The sequence below is a fragment of the Lonchura striata genome, chromosome 1, assembly GCF_050655825.1.
Source record: "Lonchura striata isolate lonStrDom1 chromosome 1, ASM5065582v1, whole genome shotgun sequence".
Taxonomy (NCBI): domain Eukaryota; kingdom Metazoa; phylum Chordata; class Aves; order Passeriformes; family Estrildidae; genus Lonchura; species Lonchura striata.
In genome coordinates, this window is record NC_140703.1 from 39,908,685 (window position 1) to 39,927,052 (window position 18,368).

Genomic DNA, 18,368 nt, shown 5'->3' on the forward strand with positions numbered 1-18,368 from the left:
ACTACCCAGAACCTATTGCTGGCTCCCCAGCAGGGATGAGCCTATTATGTACATATGAATGCAGCAGCTTTCCCATTTGTACGGACCAGTACGTTTTTAGGATCAATTTAGCTCGCCGTTATAATGTGCAAAGGAGATGTAATGTGTCTTCTTACTAAACCAAACAATATCTTTCAGTGAATTTTTTGTCTTCATCCCAGCATGTGCTCTTTCCCTGGAGGAAACATGGTGTGTTATATGAGTTTGGGCATCAGCTACAGCTTGTCTTCAGTGATGGTTGTTTCTATTCAGAGATGACTCTTGCTGCAACATCCTAATGACAAGGCACAGATTGTAACCTCAGTAAAACTAAACTAACTGAGCCCTACAATCCCCACCAGCAATTGATTTTGGCTACTAATTTGTGGCAAAAACTACCAGCATCTAGTTTCTCCTAGTGTTTTACGGGAAGATAGCTGTAAAACCTGCAGAAAACCCCCTCTGCACTGAAGACAAAGCTTATGTGCATAAACCGAGCTGCCAATAAATTCAATGCGAGTTGTCCATAAGCCAGATTCTCAGCTGGTGTGGACTGGCACAATTCCATGCATGTCAATTACCAGCAATATGATGTCTGTCTCTGCTGCTGGTAGGCCATGTGCTAATTTGCAGGAGGAGAGGACACATCACACTGGATGGCTCTTGCTGGGCTGCAGCAGAGCACAGGGAATTAACTGTTTGCATGGTTTGGTGGTCACCCTGTTTCACCCAGGACTGCAGTGACTAAAGCTTTGACCCAGACTTGGTTCCCTGCTCTGCAGGAGGGGATCGAAATATCTCCTTGGTTGCAATCACTGACCCCTTAAAGTGGATGATGTGATGAGTAGCTACCAGCCTCCCTCATGCCCATTGCAGTGTCATATTTAGAGTCAGGAAGAGCAGGGCTGTGGGTAGCCCTGTGGCCTGCCTGGTGCACAGACACTGTAAGCAGGAATATAAACATTCTGTGAGCTCATAGCAATTATTTATCTGTTAATGCACACAGCAGGCAGTGAAGGATAACAGGCTACTAAGCTCAGCAGGAGCACACTTGCTGTCCGTGACAGAGGCACCCTCTCTGTTGTCCATGCAGCCATCAGTCAGATGGAGAAGTGTCAATTTCCTTGTTGGAAATTATTGAACTTCGACCTTCCTGAATTGCTCTCATTTCTTGGAGTTTTGTGCCATCACACGTCAGTAGTTTTCTCCTGAGGACTTAATTCTCCTTCTGTCCGTGTTTTGAATTTTTCTCTTTTGCATGGCTTTGGCTTATGTTCCCTTAGAGTTTGACAGCTGCTCTTTTCATTTGAGCTAAGCTGAAATCAGAGAGTTTGGTTTCAAAATCCAAGCCGTGGGTCACAGGCAGCTAAAACCCTGGGCTGCATGTTCCATTGCCATCTCCAGTTCCACTCCTCCTTTCACACCTTTTCTGGCCCCTCAAACAGCTGAGCAGCAAACCTGGAGACAGGATTAGATCCAGGCACAAGCAATTATTTTTTTCTTCCACATGGATGTATCTTGCAGCCAGGCCATATTCACAAGGGTTAGCAACAGCACTAAGAAGGGAAATAGAACAGCTATCCAAGGAAAAGGTGGGAGGATAGTAATCTTGTAGCTTTAATCAGAAAGGGGGTCTAACTCTACAATTACGAAACTACAATTTGAGAAAAAGCCTAGTAGCAATTTAAGGAAATATCCATAAGATATGTGAGTCTTCCTTCCCCTAGGAAAAGCAGGGGAATGAACTCCAGTCTTCTAGTCCTGAAACAGATCACCTGATATTGAAGGACTGATTAAAAAGGACACATTTCACTTTCTTCCTATATTTTGTGTAAAGACTTTAAACAAAGTCCTCTAGAACTATTGGTAGCATTTTCCCTAAGGATTTCCAAAATTACAATAGCATTCTTAATTTACAGTTCAAATGTAATGTTTCTAGTGTTTTATTGATTTTTTTTCTTATTAAGACAAGTCAAAAAATAGATTAAGTTTCATGATGGAAAAAACCTTCCTCTTTCATTTAACATCCAAATCAAGAAAACAATTATTAATGGAGTACTATCCTGCTGTGCTGCTCTAATATGTATTTTATAGAAACCATTTCCTACAGTTCACACTGTTCTCTGTTTTCACAGTGATGTGTCCCAAAGGATAGTCTTAAGGAATTACTTGACCTCTAGTGTCCCTGAGATTTTCAGAAAGAATCTGCTGGAGATGCCTACTGAAACAGAAGGTGGAAAAGAAAATGGACTGAAGACAGCTTCTACAGGTTTTTGTTACAGAGACTGAGTTCAAGACCACCTTTCTGTAAAAAACAGTGGGACAGCCTGATTTTCCATATCAGTGTCTGCTCCTGGAGGTAACAGCAGGAAAAAAGAGCTTTCTGATCCTTCTTTCATCTGTACCGATTCTCTGAAGAGAGATTGCATACAGACTTCATCGTCGTTTCACAGTTCTAGTTTTTGAAACTTTTGCTCTTATTCTTCTAAAACTTTTTACTAGAAGGAAAGATTACAGTATCCAAACCAATTCTTGAGAAAAGATTGAACTGACAAGATTTATTTATTTGTGCCTGTTTTCATTGAAATATCTATATTGGTTAGACTGTAATTAAAAATTTGGTTTGGCTGATGCACAAGGAAATTTTTTCAAAATTTTTCTTTGCCCTTTGAAAGAACCAAGTCCAGAGCATACAGCACAGCAGGTGTGGACACATGATCTAACAAGGCTGAGATACGACAGGTGAACAAATTACCACTATGCAGCCGAGCTCCCACACCTGGACAGTCGTGCCTCCTGGCTTATTCCAATAATGAAACAGAATATATTTGAGGAAATAAATATGTTTCCCCAATGGTGGGGAAAAGTATGAAGAGTCAATTATTACCACCCAGCTGCTAGGCATTGATTTCTTATGCCACAATAATTGGATCACTCTTGATTGTATGACAAAAAGGTACATACAATCAATGCTACGTGGTACCAAATGATGGGTGGTAACTTTCTGACTTTACTTGGCTTGGTTACACTTCATCATGCGTGACTTTAGATTAATTCTCAGGAATAATACAGTAATTTGTGCTCACATTGCCTAAAAGGGCTTCTGCGGGCTTTTTGAAAGCAGTTTGGAGTATTAGAAACTTTAATTCTATTGAAAAAGGGAAGTATTTACATGTGATACAGTACTTGTCCTAATGTATACCTGCCAAATTGCATTCATCTTGCAGCTTGTCACATCAACATGTTTCAAGATGCGTGACAAGATGTTTTACAACCTTAAGGTGTTTCTGTTTGTGAATTATTTTACACTGAAAGAATTTGCAATGAGTGTTTGCTCAATCTGGTTATTTTTATGTGGAGCAACTTGTAAAGTTTTGTATTGCTGCACTTTGTGGACAAAAAACTTGCAGTATAATTGACAACAACAATATTAAAATAATTTCCACTGTATATGCTTTAATTTCCTTCTTTTCCTTCTACCATTTTTGTGACAAAATCTCTCATTGAAATAGGAAACACAAATAGGAGTGTGTAGTAGCCATTTCCATTAGAAGCTCAATTTTTTACTTTTTTCTCTTTGTTGTAAGATGATTTTTGACTCCCTAGCAATATTTTATGCAGTTATAAAGAGCTTTTGGGTAGCATTTTGACCTTTTCTATAAATTGGGTTTCACCTGATTAAATGTCTTTAGTATAGACTTTAACAGCTATAGAGATTCCTACCTTTGCCTTAGAATTTTTTGGAAAGAAATAAGCATTGAAACAAAATTGATTATTCCACCCTCAACTGATCATCTAAGATGGGACATCTAAAAGAAGGCATCCAGTTTGTGCTCTTGAATGCCTAAATCTTTCCACAGACTGAGGGAGGCTGATGATGACAGAGATTTATTCAGAGCAGGCGTCCAAAACGGAAACAAAGTGATCCAATGCTCTTGCAGGTTTTTCCCAGGGTCTTGTTGATGAAAGGAAGGGGAAACTGTACACAATTTGTCAGTGCTGCCAGATCTCTACCACTACAAGCTTCATTCCACCTGCCTTTAGCAAACAAACATTGCTGATCATCATGATGACAAGGAATTAAACATATGTGCAGTGCCACCAGCCCAGCCTCCACAGTTATAAAAATATCCTGAGTCTCTGAGTATCTATTCAGTTGAAATGAATTACCCACTAGAATGTTAAATAAAGGTTATCTAATACTTTATTTTGGAGGAGGGGAAGGGATTTCTAACCTCAATCACATAATAATATTGAAGGAACTGCATTTCAATCTTGTTGGCCAATAAAACATTGATTACACAGCTGATGCCACAGTAGAAAAATTACATCTCTCTAGAAAGCTTGTGAATATTTCACACAACAGAGGAAGTATACTGTGCATAGAAACATTATGCAATGTGTTACACAAAACCAACATAGTGTGGAGTGTATTGTTTCCTAATATTTGTTTTTATGGTACTTCTAAGAGGTCTGTAAGTCATCTGTTTAGCCTGAAGAAATACCTCCTGATTGTTACAAAGCCAGCAAAAATCTGCAGCTCAGAATTCATAGGCTTTCACTAACAGTCCTGAAAATTTTAGAGGCCAGCTAAATCTTGGCTCTGGTGGAGCTTTTGGCAAGATCCAGAGATCCAAATTCTGGCTTCCTCTGCACATGTGTGCTTTTGACCCTGGTCTGTTAACCCTTGCTAAGTCATATTTAATAGAGTTTCTGGCGTACTCATGCATTATTACCTCTTCAGAATTTAGTCTCTGAAAGAAAAAAAGTAATTCTGCATGTTCTTTACTGTTCTTGTATTTAGTTCATATTTGGAAAAACTAACACATATTTTTCCTTTTCTGGAATAGGAAGATTTTTAGAAAGTTGAACAGAACCAGTCCCTGATAGCTATGCTCGTAAGTGCTCCTGTGATAATCCTCTCTCTATGCCCTATCTAGCCATGTCCAAGGAAATACAGTTTTCTTTATTTTCCAAGGAGCCACATTTCAAAAACATACAAAGATATTTCTCTGTGAGGTCTTTAGCTGGTTTTGGAAAGAAACTTAATGAACTTTCTTTTTGGCTAAGGCCTTCAAAACACATCCCACCTTTCTTCCTTTTTTTGGCATTTGAATGGTGTTTAATCAGCAACAAGCACTAAACAAAATGAAAGAACCAGGGGAGGAAATGTGGGATCAAATTATCTAGTTCTTTTCATGCTTTATTCCAGAAATCATCAGTGAGAGATTGTGTGATTGGTTCCAATCTCATTTAATAGCCAGCTAAAAACATTCCTTAAAGAAGCCAGTAACATTCAGTGACTCTGAGCACAAAAGGGCATTCAGGGATTTTGTTTCTCCATCCAAGGAAAGTGTTCAGAATCCTTTCTGATACGACCATTCTGCAGCTTTAGTTTCTCATTAGAGCAGTTTTCAAGTCTAAAGTCAGATTTCCATTCAGTTGCATCTTCTGAATACAAGTTACTGTGCTGGTAAAGTGTTTGTTAATTAAAAGAACATGTGGTATAGATGTGTGTGTTCTCTTGATCCACTTTAGATAAGTGTGCTTGCCCTCTTTAAAGCACTGTGGAATGTGTTTTACCATGTTCTTTCTCAGATGGGGCACCTAATAACTTGTGTGGCCATTGGATGAACAGGTATTGAGCAGTCCTCAGAGAGTATAGGCAGGTTTCTGACTTGACAATAAAATGTGGAAAATCCATATACCTTTAAAGAAAGGGAGAAATTCACTTGGAGTAATTAAAATCTGAGGTAGCCATGGATCTCAACTCACATGCACAATGGCATATACAAACACCAAGCGTTGCTTACGGCTCTTATGCAAACTTTGTTGTTGCATTACATTGTGGGCTGAGAAGAAACAAGCAACAGAGTTTCCCCACTCCAGCTCTGAGGTTCTGCTTCAGGAGACAAGGGGTGGGGACGGAGTGCAGTCTTCATTTTTATCTCACTCACCCTGGGCAAGATGAGCAGATATTTCTGGAATGAGGTTTGACTTCAGCCTTAGAGGAAATTCTTTTAAAGCCACTACCTTGCAGCTCCACCTTGTTCAGCCACAGCCAAGGTAAGACACTGCCCCTGTCTCACCATCTTGGGAGCCCAGAGCCGACAGCTTTCCCTGAAAAGGCTCTGCATTCACTGCCAGCCCACAGGTAAAAGACACTCAGTACAGTGTGAGACAACAAATAGCAGGGCCCACACCAAACACTAGAAGCCCATAACTGTGTTTGAAAAGGAGAAGGAGACAAGGGAGTGAGATTCCTGTTGGTTTCTTGTGTAGTATGCGAAATCTCACTTGTAACACATAAACAAATTCTTATGCTTTTCTGCCTACATGCAGCATTTGTGCTAAGCTCCCTATATTCATGATTTATTCCTGAGCAAGTACTTCCTCTTGGGTATCACATGGACTGAAGCAAGGTCCTTCACAGACATGGGAGATGTTTAGGCCAATGGGTAGCTGAGAACCCTGAAGTACCCAGATGGATTTAATTTTCTAAAAATGTCCTTCCTGGAAAGCTAAGTTTCTCAACAGAGTAAAAACCACAGGATTACCCCAATGAACTACCTTATACTTTACTCCCCTAAGAGGTGTAAGCAAAAGTTTGACACAAAACACTTCACCTAATAAATATGGATATATAAATATTCTGGTAATAAATCCAAATATGTCCAAGAATGTTCTTGAACCCTGAAATAAAATCGTCTTTGCTAATAAACCATTTGGACTGTTCCCCAGTAAACACATGGGCTTTTCACCCCTTTTCTTTTACTGAAGTCTCAAGCACATCCTAGATGTTTAACTGCCCAGGAACCATTCCCAAAAGACAGCTAGCTTCACCCCTCTTGGTGGCTTGAGCACCTACATACTGTAAATGGGAACAGAGCAGTATACCTCCATACCTAGGAGTTTTCACCACCATGCTTAGCCTGGTGAGATAGACATAGATCAAATAGGTTAAGATTCTAAATTAATATCTAACTGACAAATGAAAGTATCCTCATTCTCACAGTCCTAGAGTATCCAAGTACTGCTAAGGTCAACAGTAGTGACAGGGTTCTAATGTCTCTAAAAATTAATTTAGTTCTTTTTGTGCAGAGTTTGAGAAGTCTGATGATACTTTTGGACATTTTGACCAAACTCTGTGTGACAGTCTTTAAAGTTGTCTGTATTATTCCCACAATCTCTTTAGAAAATAGAAATACCCATTTGCCAACAAAAGACAAGGCTGACATGTTTGCACTACCAGAACTTGAATGTGGCTGAAAATGTAGTCTTGTGTGGCATAGGAAGTGTATTCTTTGGATCTTAACTGCAAAAGTCTCAGCCAGTGGGATAATAAATTCTAAAACAAAATAGAGCAAAGCCTTTGCAATCCATGCTTTTCATCTGTTTCTCAAAAAACTTAGCAGGTTGTGGCGATTCTTTGTCACACCCAGTAGCATATAAAATGTGAAAAGGATTTTTGGCTTCCAGTCCAAGGCTGTTAATAATTCTTTTTAAAAACCTCTGTTTATGCCTCATTTCCAGGTTGAATGTGGTTTTACAGGACTTGAACATGGAATTGAAGAATGGACTCAGTCTTGAAAATAGCTTGTGATTAACCAAAATGAAACCCCTGAACATTTTTAATTTTGTCTCCCATGTCTTTCTAATTATTTGGTGCAAGCTATACCATGATTCACTAGCATGACTGGGTTACAGTGTGCTTGTCACATATAAGTCCAGCATGACTTAAAGAACTGACAATATTTTAAAAATTTTATTTTAATTTTAGACCTCTCCCTTTAAAAGGTAAGTTATATGTTTGTTGCCAGGAAATTAAATCTCACTTTGTCCATGAATATCTTTCTGAAGTACCCTGATTAATTATTATTGTCACAGGAAAGTGACTGGAGGCAAAACAGAAAGTCAGCAGTGATGAAAATAAATGCTGGGAGAAATTGCACAATTGCATGGACACAGTACTTTTCATCTGTAATGAAGACTGATGCTTGTACCGGAAACAAAACTATCCTGGTGGTCTTCAACTCCTCTTCAATCGATGTCCCATCTGCATCTTAAAAGAGCAAGCTTGACTCTACCTTCACAAAAGGAGATGGTCACTTATGATTGAAGCTGTCAGCTGGCTCCAAGTGGTGTCATTCCCTTGGTTTTCATGGAGTTTCGCTGCTTTAGGCTGGCTTAAGCCCTCAATACACATAGCAGGGGTGTCAAAGGGCAGGGGAAAGGTATGTGAAACACCTGTCTGAATACAGCAGGACACTCACCTCTTCTGACTGGCTGGTTATGCTGTGTTTGATGCACCCCAGGATATGGTTTGCCCTCTTGGCAGCCAGGGCACACTGTTGGCTCTCACTGAGCTGCTGCTGACCTGCATTGCCAGATTGCTCCCTACAGAGCTGCTCTCCAGGCACTCCTCTCCCAATTCACACTTATACCCAGCAAAACATGCTTATTCTGGCACTTTTTCTTCCCCCATTTCAACACTGCTGTTCTACAGCTCTGTGTCAGGGAAAAGATGTATCACAGGGCTGGTGCTTTACAAATGCTTAATTCAACACTACTTTGCTGAAGCACGGCTCCAGCGAGTTCCTTCCCCAGTTTTAGGCCTGCCTGAATCAACTGAAACCACCATTATGTCAGATTTTACCACTTGTAAAACAGGGATAGTGTTGCCTGCTACCTTTGTTCTGCACATCGGAGCCTCCATAGGCAAAGTGTTACATAAATGTTCCACATTTACCATTTCAAATAGTAAATCAAGGGCAGGACAAGTACAACTAGCCAGAACAGGTCTTAAATCTGCAGCCATAAGCAGAGTTGTGTGTGCAAAATGTTTAAAAAATAATATGAAAATGTGGGAATGATTCTCAGTAGTGAAAGAATAAGAGTAATTGCAGAAGGATAGGGGTGAGATGGGAATTGTGGGAATTACCACTCACACAAAATTAACTGCAACAGTGTTTTGCAAGCACACAGGATATGAATATGAAAGATTAGCCAAAAGGAGTGGAAAAGTAGTCCAGCAGAGCTGTAGCAAAAGCCAGAATCTTGGTGGCTACTGTTGGAAATTTAGATCTTTATGGTTGTGCTTCATATGGACTAAATTAATATTACTGACAGGATTCTGCTTATATTGGAACAATTAATTATCCCCCCCCCAAAAAAAAAAAAAAAAAACTTCAGTAGCTAAACCCATAGGAAAACTTTTATTAAATAAATAATTAGGTCATTGTTTATGATTTCAGACAGCCACCACACAAGTGATTTATGGGAATACAGTGGTTCCTGGAAGTCAGGCAGTATGATATCTTTAATTTGTCTGAAGAGGTACAACTCCATTTCCAGATGCAGGTCAGGTAAATGTTCTATACTTCAAAACATACAGAGGAAGATTGGTAAATGTTAAGTAGGACAGATTGTATTTCTATAACAAATATACTGATGTATATAAGAAAATATGCTGTGGCCCATCGTCCTGGCTTTGAGTATGCCTGGAGTGAAAGGAGAGATCAGTCTTGGACACAGCAGAACCAGTACAGCTGTATTCTGGATTTGAAAAGCATATGCAAAATATATTTGACTCCTGAGTACGGCTCAGTACAGCTCTATCAAGAACTCTCTGATTACAGGTCAAGAATATCTGTTAATGAAAAAACAACTCTTCCCCAAAAAAAGAAGTTTTGCAGGAAAGGTTGTTTTTCATTAGAAAAGCTTCATAGGATTCCCCGGTGGTATAAGAGGAGAGGCCTCAAATATTTAGCTAATTAATGTGAAATGTGATAAAATAAGTTACCTATTAAATCAAATAAAGACAGGCTATGTCTCACTTCCTTAAAGGCATAGTTTTGATTGTAGCCCCTCTAACAAATATCTCCCCCGTGCTTTCCTAAAGGCAAAGGAGGCTGGGCGCTGGGGCCACAGGGACAGTGTTGTGCAGGAGCAGTACATAGCACCACAAAAAGCAGCTCCTCCTGGGCTCATGCCTGGCACAGAAATTCCACTGGTGGCCAGCAATGCAGGCACTCCTGGAAGTTGCTGAGGCTCCTTAATGTTCAGTAAAGTACAAGTAAATCCAGACTGTGCACGTCTGTTGAAAGACACGTTCAACATTCTGAAGTGACCCTCAGAGTCTGAAATGTGAGAACTTAGTGCCTGGAATTTGTATTTGAAGGTCAAGAGCTTGAAGATAATTTCTCTCTTTACATATGATATCTGCAAGACAATAACCTTGCATAAGAATCACGTTGTTTCTCATGCAGACATCAACTATAGATCAGACAGGGAAGAAAAATAGAATTATAGAATCATAATTCATGGAATCATAGCAAGATTTTAGTTCATAGAGCCCTTAAAGATCATCTAATTCCAACCTTCCTACCATGGTCAGGGATACCACCCACTAGTCACCCACAAACAGCTCCACTTCTGTCTGTTGGAGTCCAAAATATGTTCAGGATGCATACTTAGGGAGGAGTTTTCTTTTCTTATAAAAATACTCAGTCATCAGGACCTATAATTCTTCAAAGCCCAGAGGTATTTGCAGCTATTAACAGTTTTTTATATAACTCCTACATCTTGGACCTCTGAAAAGCAGGAAATAACAGAGATAAGCCAGATATATATATATACACACACAGTATTTACCCAAACAACTTTAAATCTACTGACCCTGACTGAAATGATAGAAAGGAAGAAGCACCTGCCAGTAGTTTAGCTGCACCCAGTTTATTAGCTATAAGTGTCTTGAAGGGCTAAAGATAAAATGGAGCAATCAGGAGAGCTGTGATTGTGATGTAAAGTGCTCCAGGCATCCTCTGTGTGTGTGGAGAAAGGAAGAGCTGCAAGCGTACCTCAGCAGGAGCTGTGGTGCCTCATTTCAGCAGTGTGCTGAATAGATTCTGCCAGAAGCTCAACATAATTTCTCTTTTTGTCTTGAGGATTATAATCCATTAAATGTGAGATGAGTGAAATCTGTGGATTTTTATCTTTGGAAAATGAAAGAGGGGTGTTAGATGGCTTTGTACATGAAAGGTGAAGGGATTACCAAATGAAAATGAAGAACCACAAATATTGGCAGATGTGTGGCTTTTTCAGAGCACAGAAAGTATGTTACATCAGGCATTTCCCCCTCTATTCATTTCCAAGACAGGGAACATGCATGTGTGGTAAAGGCACAGCACACCACGTAGAGATGACAGACTTATGGATGTGCTGCTCACCTGCATTTGCTTTTAGACATTCAGGATTATTGAACTCAACATTACAGAAGCATGTGGGGCATTGTGGAAAGCCTTATGTCTAATTAACAAGTTCTGCCACTCTATTTCCAAGGGATTGGCTTGCTTTTTCTGGTAGATTGGATTTTAGCTCATCTTCCTGCTGTTGATAGAAGAAGGCTGGAAGGGCAGCAGGAAATTGAGATCTGTTTCAGGAAGAAAAATTGCTTTTCAGACAAAATAGTAATCATGCACAAAATAGTTTAGCATGGACATACTACTGTGTTTAGAAAGAAATAAGGGACACAACTTTCTTCTGGAACATTCCTTTGCCTGCCGTATGCATTGTAAGCAAGGTGTGAAGGATATAAATATGTCTGGAATTGTTTCCAAAGGGTTCATTAGACTCCTGAAATAATCCCAGACATAGTCTGTGCCCTCACATGTTCACATTTCTATTCCAAGGTGGGAACAATGAGTGGTAATTACAGGTGTGAAAATCTCCTCTCTAAATGCAGTTCTCTCAGCAGGATAAGAATACCCATTGGTATAAATACAGATGGAGGAAGGAAGCTCAAAAAGTTTTGAACTTCTTTCTTGTTCTCACTGTTACACGGCAGCACTAGCACCTGAGAGTCTGTGATGTGCATCAGGGGCACCTGTTCTCAGCTACTCTATCCAACCAGTGTCTTTTAAGTATATTTCAAGCACATTTTTTCCCCTTTATTCCCTTTCCAGAGAGACAAGACAAACATACAAAAGAACAGAAGTCCTGGGATTCATAGGCATTCACAAAAGACAGAAAAGGGGAATGCAAAAGTCTGTGTTAGATTGACAGTTGCAGGCAATTCTCACATTTCCAAAACCAGAGCACACTAGACCATGCAGGAAAGTAACCTCATGCATCCCTCTCATAGTAATTGTTAGATCCCATGAAAAAGCAAAGTCCCCACATCCCACCTATGCCCTCTCATCTTCCTGTGGGCCTAGTCCTAATCTTAGCAGTAAACACCTTCTTCTATACTTTTAGATGCTTTCTCCATGGTTCTTGCTTATCTCTTTGAAAGCATTTCTATTTGTAGCTCACTTTATTTTGCAAGTACATCCTTAATTTCCAGCTGAGTTCAGATGATTTTATTCCCCACTCTCACTATCCCCTGAAAGAATATTCAAGGTTGACAGATACACAGATGATGACAATATGAATAGCTTATAGCAATAGAATTATTTCATTTTTCTTTTGGTTCAACACAATGGAAATGCATTAAGAAAAGATAAAAAAAACATCCACTGTGTTCTCAAAAAAGAGTGAGCTCATTTTCAGACATTTTATATAGAAGAGAAATTAGCTGGTTTTCACAGTAAAATGAATATTCAGTTCTTAAAAATATAGCCCAATGTCATCAACAAACTAATCTGCAGAAATACAAAGGCTACCAATTCAGTTCTTCATTTTAAAACTTTGATTTAAAGTGTGATTTAAAGGCCATTAATGTCAGCACAAGACTTTCCACTGACTTCTAAAGGATTTTTCATCAGACCATTACAGACGTAACATTTCTGGGTCCATGGAAGAAATAGAAGTCAGACATGAAAATTAAATCACTTAACTGTGGATTGTGGACAAAAGGAAAACATATTCAGCATATTAAGATGAAACATGATTTTTCCTCTAATGTTTGGAGAAACAAGGAATGCAATACACTAACACTCTAATAAATTACTTATTCAAGCACTTGTGTATGCTTAAGTGGCAGACATTAAGATATTTTCAGACAGATGACTCGATCCTGTCATTTGGCACCTTGTTGCCACAGTCTTCTGCTTAATTCAAGTCACACCTCTCCTTCTTTGATAGAGTTCTTGTTGTAAAGTCACCTTGTAGTTCTCACACAGCTTGATCCATTTCTTACTTTACAGCTAGTCTGATCTGCCTTCCGTGTCATTACACGAGAACTCCACCAGAAATTTGTGCTTGGAGGCAGTGGATAAACTGTGGGGTATTTGTAAGGCAGTCTTTGGAAGTGTGAGAAACAGCAGGGCAAGAATAACTGCTGGAGGATTAAATGTAATGGCCACCCAGCTACAGTTTTTCAATGAATTATCAGCTCATCTTGTTGGTAGGGTGACAATGTTAAGAGGAATGAAAGTTAGTAGATCTGCCTCTGGTTTTTATTAAAATTGAAAGCATGCAGATGAAACATACCACACCCTAGCCATCAGATTTTCCTCCATTCTGAGAAAGATACCACAGTTCTCCTGGAGGAAATGGGGTTCTCAAAAACACTTCAGTTGGTCAACTAGTACAGTTGTCATTTCCTACCTGACCATAGGTGCAGGGAAGCTTTCACCCCTCTTGTGTGGTCTGCTAGCCAACACAATGCTAGCTAATGTTCTTTCATGTAAATTGCTAAAATAAGCAAAATAACAGCTCTTGCTGATCTGTAATTTTAAAGACAGAGAGAAAAACTAATTCATAGAGATAAGGAGGGAAGAAAAGAATTAATCCAGAAAAAAATTCCCCTTCTTCTCCCACCATGCTATAATTCTCTGAAAAGTTTGTCTAATAGAAGTTGAAAGTTTCAAATGATGTCATGACTGCTGGATCTCTACCTTTCATGAAAACAAAAGAAACACCAAGATTTTGTTGAAAAGATCAGAATAGAAAGAAATGCTCATCATTGCAATTACACTTAAAAGTTGTGGGAGACAGATGGCATCTATGTAATTGAAAATTTCTACACATGGGTATTCAGTTCATGGGAATTAAATACCTCTCTCCATTCCCTGCTAGAAAAAAAAATTAATCCTGTTCAGTGTACAGAAGACTGAAAGGAGACATATGAACCTTCAAATATGTAGAAAGAAAGCAATAAATTGTTTTTAATGTTTTCTGAGAGTAGCCACAAAAAATTATAGGATTTTGTCTATAAAATAGAAAATCATTCTAAACTCACGGAATTTCACAAATATTATTCATGAAAACAGATTGTGTAGAGAGTGATGAACTTTCTGACTGAGTAAAGAGGAAGGTTATCATAGGTAAAGAAGAATAACAATTGAGGTAGATGACTGATGTCCTTTTGAATTCTGCAGTTCTGTGTTTCACCAATCACCATTATTGATCAATTGTGAGCTATTCTAAGTACAAATCTTTTTGAATGTCTATTACCTCCTTAAGACTTATTAAGATACAAGGCATTACCATAAGATAGAACATCTTTACTCCCACCAGTGGCACTCCAACTAGCTCACTGCCATCTTTAATGACAAAGGGCTCCTGGTGATGAGCCTGGTCCTAAATAAATGACCAAATATAGCATTTATGGTTGTAGTACACTGTCCCTTCACCAGAAGACTTTAAAACAGGAAGGCCCATCAAGTTTAAACAGATTTATTGACATGGAAAAGCACAGTTATTGTCCTGTCTGTGATAGAGGTCAGGCTAAAGTAATATTACTTGTGGTTTCCAGTGAGTCGTGTCTGCACCAACACTTCATGGCTTTGGGATGAGCAGAAATGGAAACCCCTGAAGGTCAGGAAGCCATATCTGCCCATTGCAGAGTTCAACAATAGTGTAGATAGATTTTTCCTGTTCATTTCCCTTGTCTTGACCAATAAATAAGCAAGCTTGAGCAATTAAACCATGAGGGGGAAAAACTTGCTGACTAATGAACTGGATTTTTTCTCATTCCTGACCTTGCTGGGCCATTCCATCAGTTTAGAGGTTCATTAATCAACAAATCTCTTTCATTTTATCTTTCCCTGGAAAATGAATAGGCTCACAATTTGTATTAGTGTAATGCACATACAGTTTATAAAGTCATATTCAATGAATAAATGTACACTTTAATAAGTAGTTTACCAGCTGTTGTTGACCTTGGTTAACAGACTGCCTGTATACCATGATTTCTCAGTTCTCACTACCACTCCTCTTTTTGTATTCTTCTCTGCTGCTTTTACACAGTATTTACTATTAAGAATAAATTTAATATTTTAAAATATTCCTTCATATATAATGTGACTGCTAAGACTGAAAATATTTTACTTTGACACTCCTTCTGTTATTAGGAGACAAATACCTTATTTTTTTCCTCAGTCCTCCTTCTGAAGAAGAACAATAGAAACCGATGTAACCACTAGGAAACATATATTAGTCTCTTGGCTTTATTTCTGATGCTTCTCTATTAGAACCCACTTAATTAGATGCATAAATCCTGTAAATGATGTCAATGTTCATAATTAAATGAGACAATTGTGAAATCAGTTGCAGCACAAAATGTAGATAAATGTGGGAAGGAACAATAAGGGATTGCCTTATTATAAATCTGCATGACTAGCACTACCATAGTGATGTAGTAGAGAACCTATAACATCTGCTTCATACATATGAAAATTCAATTAAATTATCAGCCATGAATTACTGTAGCACAAATACCAACAATAAAAACTTTGACCTAATTATTTTAAGATTTTTCAGAAGGAAAAGGTCACATTTCAGTACAATGCAGTTGGTAGATTCATTTTTGTGATACTTAAAAAGCTTAATCCTGTAAAGTCTTTTAAAAATATATCTTTCACCAATGGAAAGAATACAAAAAGAATAAGGAGACATTTAAAATTTACTGCTGCTCAAAATAAAGTCAAATAACATAAAAATAGTTTGGTGGAAGAGGCGTTTAGGGGGAAAAAATGGCCACGGAAGAATTTTGAATGTTTTCAACCTCCCCACATTCACACTTAAAGGACCGACAGCAATCTTGACTTTGCCTGCAATATGCATAAATGCACCTTCATTAGTATATTGACACATACATGAATACACAGAGACATATATGTACATATACATGTATGCATATATGTACAAATTTATATCACTCTCCTTTTTCTCCCTTTTGGCCAAATTTAGTCTACACTGACTTCTAGTCAGCCTGCCATCCTTAGAGATCATACACCAGTCAGATACTATCCCATCAAATCAGAAGTAAATTTTAATATTTATTCCCAAATAAATCTTGGTGACAGATGGACTGTTCTTTACAGGAATAATAATTAGGAGTTAGGTCCTCCAGCTGGATTTGGCAGCCCTGTTGGAAAAGCAATTCTCAAAGTCTTTAGGCAGATGCTCAAGTCCACCACCATGAAGTCCCAGATGAAGGACTGGCACCTTCAAAGCACTTAGAGTGCTCTGCAGTTCAGTGCTTCAGAAAGACCCTGCTGCTGATGCAACATCCACTTTTGTGAGAAAAACAAGAGCTGAGCCCAGGCCACAGCCAATGCTCCATATCCATTTCTTGACCTTGGCAGTACCAGATAGTGGCATCTTCTGCTGTTTTTAATAGGCTGCCAAAGCCACTGTCAGCACTTAACAAAGAACAAAACCGATGGGGCATATCCAGAGCATTTACTTAGCATTATTGAATGGCAAACAGATAGATGGAAGAGTCACAATAAAAGAATTTATCCCTGAAGTTCCTATAGTAAAGCACCTAAGCAGAGACTTTCCTTCTGCACTAAACAAACAGTTTAGCATGGCTTTGATCCTTGCATGGGCACACAGAAGAGCATAAAATCGTTCTTCTCCTCCTCCTCCTCCTATTCCAAACACCAGTTAAAATCATAGGGAGAAGGGTTATCATAGGCCTAATAGACAGCGGATAGTACACTTCCTTGGACTCGGAAATTGTTGCAGAACTTAAAGCAAGCGCAGCTAAAGCATAGCTGCTGTACCACACTGCTATTTGGCCTTGGAGAAGGCAGCTCACTGCGCTGACTTTTCCCCAGAGAGGATTTCTGAAGAGTTTGAGTGAGGTCAGCTCACCCAAACTGCAGAATCTCATTTCACAAATGCTGCAGAATTTCAATTGATCCAGACTTATACACCCAAACCTCTACAGAGAAAGCCCTTTAGATACAGAGGGTTCAGCCCTCAGGAAGTCTTTGGGTTGAAGGCAATGGAGCTTTGAGAAAGGTGATGTGAATCTCTGCAACAAATTTGCTTGAAGAAACCCACAGATAACTCCAAAGCTTGCATTCAGCAAGAAGAGCTGAGTAGAAGAGCATTTGGGATGTATGGGAAGGTGACGGCACTCATTTGTAACCCAAAACTAGCCGGCCACAAGCCAGCTCTGGCTCAGGTGCTCTCTAATCAACTATGCGTGCCTGGCTTCCATGTCAGAAATGGATGGGGTCCAGATGGCTCAAGGCACAGGTGGGAAGACACAGACACATCCCTGACAGATGTGTCCTCAAACCTGATCAATCCTGCATCAAGCTGGAGTCCAGCATTTGCTCCTACACAATTCCCTCTAGGACTCTGCATCAAGGCTGGTAGCTCACACATTTCACAGCCTGTTTAGAGCCAGCTGTATTGGATGCATAAAGCACTAGTGCAGGAGACAAGCACTCTTGGTGTTGTAAAACAGCAGGATTCATATCCCCCTTACCTTAAAAAGGCATATTTTTCTTCTGAAACTTGATTTTGGCCCTTCTCATTGCATATGGTCCACAGCAGCCCATTTTGTCTCACATGGTCTAGAGCACTAGGTGATGGTGATGTTCAGTCACTGAGCATACACCTGTGCTGCCTGGTCATACCTTTACCATAGAATAACAGATTACCTAATACTAAAAAAAAAAAAAAAAGAGGAAAAGTAATGAAAAAAATGCAATGAGCCAGTCATCATGTAATTCTGCCCTAAGGCTGCAATGGGAGAGAATGAGCTGTTCCTGACAGACATCACATAAAGCACCACCTGCAGATGGTGGCGACCCTCTGAAGGGTTCAGGACACCTGCACAATGCACCTGCATGAACTAAACTTAGTTTTGCATTATCCACACACACACACACACACACAGACATATACATCTGCTGGGCTATGAGGCTCATATCCTAATGGATAAGTCTTCCATGGCACAGCGCCAACACATTAGCAATGTTTGGTTTAATTATCTAAGATACAGAGAAAAAAAGATCAAACCTGTATCATAGATTTGCTTCCAATCAGAAGGTAGACAGAGTGCCATTATCTACAGAAAGTGTATATTATCAACTGAGATATAGGTTCTACCCTGATGGATGCCTAATATACTTGCATTATTAACTGAGATCTATACAGAGTAA